Source organism: Crinia signifera, chromosome 2 (assembly GCF_055691185.1).
Source record: "Crinia signifera chromosome 2, ASM5569118v1, whole genome shotgun sequence".
Classification (NCBI taxonomy): domain Eukaryota; kingdom Metazoa; phylum Chordata; class Amphibia; order Anura; family Myobatrachidae; genus Crinia; species Crinia signifera.
The window spans coordinates 230559298-230565297 of NC_139218.1; positions in this window are offsets into that span (position 1 = coordinate 230559298).

Genomic DNA, 6000 nt, shown 5'->3' on the forward strand with positions numbered 1-6000 from the left:
CGATCACTAGTAAATTGCAGTATAAGTGTTGCCACGTGCGTGCGTGCACAGATGTCCAAAAATCATGATCTGCGATTTTTGGAAATCTGCATTTGGGACTGAATTAGGCCCAGAGTGCAATGCAGTGACCTTAGGGAAAAGCCGCAACAGTGCATGCATTCAGGCCCCCAGTTTTTTCAATGCAAGAGATTATAAGGAAAGTGAAAATGATAGGGTAAATCAATGACTTCCTTGGGTGCTTGTGGTGGGAATTATTATTTTTTTTTTTAACGTAACCATTGCTTTGATCAAGCAGGACACATACCTGCAGGAATAGTCTCCTGACATGTCATCCCTGCTCGTTCTTGAGCCTGGAAAAAAAAATATATCATAATACTCTTCTCAGTAAATTTTAATAGGTTTTTGTTCTGGATTGTACAGGATTACAGGTGCAGTTTTTAAGACTCGAGTCAGAATACCTTTTTATAGGCATTCTCCATCTTCTATACGTATTCCCTCATATTTCAAACAGACAGGTATTGCTCAACCTGCAACTTATCAACTATAAGAATGCTTATCTATAATAAGATTTGTTGCTTCCATTTTTTCTGCTCTAATATTGTCTATTTATATTTGGTTTTATTTCACATTTCTACATTTATATGCATTCTCAGTCTATTTGAATAGCATTTTTGAAACAGAAGAGACACATATAAAATTTCTAGATTTATTGCGTGACTTAAGGTGTATTCACACGGTGCAATATGTACATAAAATGTTGACTATATATTCAAACTCGGAATAAAAGTTAGTACATATTGCACTATGCATTAAAACTTTAATTAATTGACTTCAAATTATTTGCTGGCAATAACTTCTTCATATTTCATATTCCTGGACTATGGCCCTTGCATGTTTAGCAGATATTTTGCACATCTAATACAGCAAAGTTGGCACTCACAGGGCCAGATTCACCAAGCTTCAAATGTGATAAAATGGAGAGTGATAAACAGCGAACCAATCAGCTCCTGCCTGACATATTTCAAACACAGTCTGTGACATTGCAGGTAGGAGCTGATTGGCTGGCTGTTTATCACTCTCCTTTTTATCACTTTTGAAGCTTAGTGCATCTGGCCCAAAGGGTTTATGCATACAAAGGGATCCACACAGAGTTTGCACAGTGTGCACTTGCTCAATCCTTAGGCAGCATCAAACTCTATCTAAAATGTGTTTCTCAATTTGAATTAATGATGATCGTTGTGCAATGACTTTTTACTGATAGAGCTGTTTGCAATAGACATCTTGGATTAAAAATGAGATTTCCTGGGAGCTGGCCAAGATGCATGTAGGACTCGGAGACTAATGCCATGCAGACGAGTAAACTAGTTCTGACTGGTTGGGAAAGTGGTCTAACTACTGAGGGGTGGTAGACTGTGTTCTGGAGGGGAACGGTAGTATATATTGGAGATAAAAGTTATTTTATACATTAATAAAAAAATATGTAGATGTGAAAATATATGGGGAACATTTCTGTATTATGATAGCTGTTTGTGAATAATCTGAATGCTGTAAACAAAGGATTTCTTAAGGCCCCCTTACACTTGTCCAACTTGTTGTCCAACAAATTGGACCTGATTGACTTGAGATTTATCCTATGTGCAGGAGGATCCATCTCTTGGTTAAACCAATTCACGGGATTGTGCATTGGGTCCTACACATCAGGCACATCAGATTTTGTCAGATAAATTGGCCCAATCCATCTGAATTGGGTCAAATCTGACAAAATCTCACAAGTGTAAGGGGCCCTTTAGATCATTAGTACTGTTTAAAGTTTTTTATCGGTGGGTCTCAGTTATATTATGGACTGCAGAAATCCCAAAAGGAAAACAATCAGTGTTAAATGTGCTTGCACCCACAGCAAACATTCCTTTCGCCAGGTGCATGTACCCAGGACAGCGGGCAAGGGGCGGAGAGGAGCGTAGGGCGGTGGACGGCCCCATTAGCATATGGGAGCACCCAGTTCTCATGCTAGTGCGGACATGAGGGACAGACAGGGGGCGGGCAGCTGACATCATGGTGATGTCAGCTGCCTGCCCACTTCCCCCTGAACGTGTACGAATATGTAAGGTTGCTCAGAGCAACCTTACATATTTGTGCACCTTTCACATTTTTTGATGGTTGGCAACCATTGATAGATGTGGGAGGTTCCCCCTGGCCTGCAAATGGATGTTATTGCGTAACATCCATTCGCATGCCCTGTGTGCGAATCACGTTTGCGGGTGGGTGTGGCCAGCAAGACAGAGTTTGGTAGACTCGCAAGGCTGCGAATTTGCAGCCTTGCGAATCAGCCAGAACAACCCCTTTTATGTGGAAATGAGGGCTAGATGCACTAAACTTCAAAGAGAGGAGACGGATAACCAGACAATCAGCTCCTAATTGTCATGTTACAGACTGGGTTTGAATAATTACATTTAGGGGCCAATTGGCTTGGTATTGATCACATTTCACTTTTTCACTTTTCAAGGTTCAGTACATCTGGCCCTTAGTGAGTTTTTGCTTATTAACGAATATGGTCCTACATGGGTAAAATACGATATAATTGAATAGCTCTGGGCATTTAACCCATAGTTTTTCCCTGTGCAGAAAAGCATGTGCTTAATTAAATATACCACACACATATATATATGTGTATATATATATATATATATATATATGTACACCTTCACCGGCTGCATTTCATAAAATATAGACTATGATTACCTTTCTCAGGTAAGCTGGAGACTACAGAAAACTAATAGAAGACATAAAGTTGGACTTTTCAGAATGTTATCACTTTTTGTTGAAGATCAAATTGATCATTCTCCTGCTGTATTAATCACTGTTCAATGGTATCAAACTGGTGAAATGTTGCTAATGATGTCAGAATTTTGTAGCAATAGACACTTACTTCATTGGAGACATCTTTCCAGTTTACTTTTATGAGATAAATGGTGAAGAAAGCAGACAGAAAAATTCCACAGACGATCATTCCACTCCAAAGACCTTTATAAGAAAAATTGAGAAAACAATTCAAACTATAAAATATATTTTAAATGTAGATTACCAATAACAGGGAGGAGTGTCTGAAAATAGACAGAATTCGGTCACTCTTTTGTGGACCATTGTATAGCAGAGCATTTAAGCTCACAGGGATACTAAGGTTAAATATTGGTACAGATTTCTCTTATGAGAAAGGAGGAGGTGGGGCCATTGTCATGTAAGAATGTAGAATCCATACACTATAAGCTCCAATTTTTTGGACTTCACAATCAGAGTCCGTGTGGATATGGGGGAAATTTACTAAAGGAAATTTGTAAAAAAATAGGTGTATTTGTATTTAGAAAAGATTGGAAATGGGAAAGCGCTATCCTGATGGTGTTAAAAAAGGAGCTGAGTGTTGTGCAAAGAAGAATTCAGTCAAGTATTGAAAAGTGAATAAAATAAATATTTATTAATTAATTAATGATGTAATGAATTTAGGATATTATGTGTGAGCCAGACTTGGTATAGCCGACAGGGGGGGGGGTTTGCTGCAGAGGGTACTGGTCGGCAGTACACAGACCAAACTCAACAGCAACTCCGACACACATGGATTCCACCGCTGTGGAACCTGTATAGGCTGCCAAACATGTAAACTCACGACAGGCAAGAACACAAAAACTTTCTCATCCACAGTCACTAAACAACAATTCAAAATCAAACAGGAAGTAACATGCCATACAAAAGGGGTGATTTACCTCCTCTGGTGCCCCTGTGACATACAGTATGTGGGCCGCACAATAAGACCGTTTAAAATACGGCTAGCGGAACACATACGCAACATAAGAAAAGGCTATGAGCAGCATAGCCTGTCAGCTCACTATAAGGACAAGCACAACCAAGACCCCGCAAGTCTACAATTCACAATAATCACCAGCGTAACACAGAACTGGAGGGGGGGGAACTATGAGAAAAAGCTTGATAAAGAGGAACTCAAGTGGATTTACACACTTAAGACACTGGAACCAAAGGGTTTAAATATAGATTTCAATGTGGCTACAATACTGTAACATCTTTAGACAACCACCACCCTAAATGATTATAAGTATAACCTCATTACAACCTAAATTTCCAACACTTTATCTCTCTCCATACCGTCCATATCAACATGTCTGCATTTATCTCTCTCCATAACCTCTCTATCAACATGTCAGACTTATACCGATATTACATAGGTATTACACTTGTGTAAATCTTTCAATTCTTCTTTCCTTTTTCTTACGATTTTATCTCTCTCTGAATTTCAGATCTCCCAATTTTCATAACAATACCTGCCTACCATATACTTGCACATTATGCTCTCATATACAACATGTAAACTACATGTATGTCACCATACTCATCTGGAATAATCTCGTTCACAATATAACAATCTCTATTTTTATTTTTATTTTATACGAAATTTGTACAGCTACAAAGACCAGCCCACCTAACATCATATGTCACCACTTAGCAAAGAGGTCTAGATCCATATTAATCAGTTTCCATATATTGAAATCATACAGTATCCCTCTTGAAGTATGCATTAACACTGGTAACGCAATCCACAGATAGGTTACACATAGAATCTTTAAAGATTCACATATTCATTCATTAGGAACCACTATTCGATTGACAGCATGCCAGCACCTCCCACCCGCCCCGTCAACCAATAGCGGATCAGCGCTATCAACCAATGAAACGACCAGACCAGGCATAAATGAACTTCACGTACAGATGATCCTTTAAGCTTGAAAAAAGCCTTCAGAGGCTGAAACGCGTCGCTTGTATAGGACTAGGACTTCCGCACAACAACTACAGACTTTTTCTAAACCATTATCCCACAGATCCAGCAGCAGACGCTGCACCAGCAGTGAACACCCGTAGTCTCGCGAGATTTGAGACCCGGAAGACATCCTGACACAGAGGGTGTGAGGAAAGTCCTGGGACCCGCTCCGGACGGAGAAGCACCCAGGCAGCCATCCTCCACAGACGCCCAGCGAAACCGTGAGTGACTGCGCACACACGCTGACATGCGGGACGCCGCCAGCGTTACATAGTAAGGACACACCACGGACATTTGCTTCAAGTATAGAAGCAGTGAGGGCATAGGTCACCCGCCTATGTGATTGTAAGGGGGTTCCATCTGGAATCGCCTGAAGCCTTTTAGGCACCTCTCTGCACACTACATCCAGCCAGACTGCCACACTCTAATCACCAACTTCCCACACAGATCGTCAGGGGAGGCCGTAGGTCCTGGGCTCAGGACCCACGGTAGCCAAAGTGGTCTAGCACAGACTTACTGAAAACCCATTTGGGAACTCTCCCCGGGCGACACCTGTGTAGGAAGATTCCCAGCAATTGGGGACCCCTAATAGGTGTATAGAAACACCACGTACACCCACCAAGGGTACCCATTACCCCTAGGGTAACAAGACTGCAACACTGCCCAGTACTGCCGACCAGTACCCTCTGCAGCAAAACCCCCCCCCCCGCCCCCCCCCCCTGTCGGCTATACCAAGTCTGGCTCACACATAATATCCTAAATTCATTACATCATTAATTAATTAATAAATATTTATTTTATTCACTTTTCAATACTTGACTGAATTCTTCTTTGCACAACACTCAGCTCCTTTTTTAACACCATCAGGATAGCGCTTTCCCATTTCCAATCTTTTCTACTATAAGCTATAAGGGACAGGGATACCCTTAGGGATAAGCAGCACCTGAATCTAGCTTAGAACACCACACAGGCAGAGCGCAGTGTTAAAAACCATTTTTCTGTATTTGTATTTAGAAATACACTTATTTTTGACATTTACTATCCCGAAAATACAGCAATTCGTATTCGTATTGGTGTGCTATCAATACGAATACGAATTGCTGTATTTTCGGGATAGTAAATGTCAAAAATAAGTGTATTTCTAAATACAAATACACCTATTTTTTACAAATTTCCTT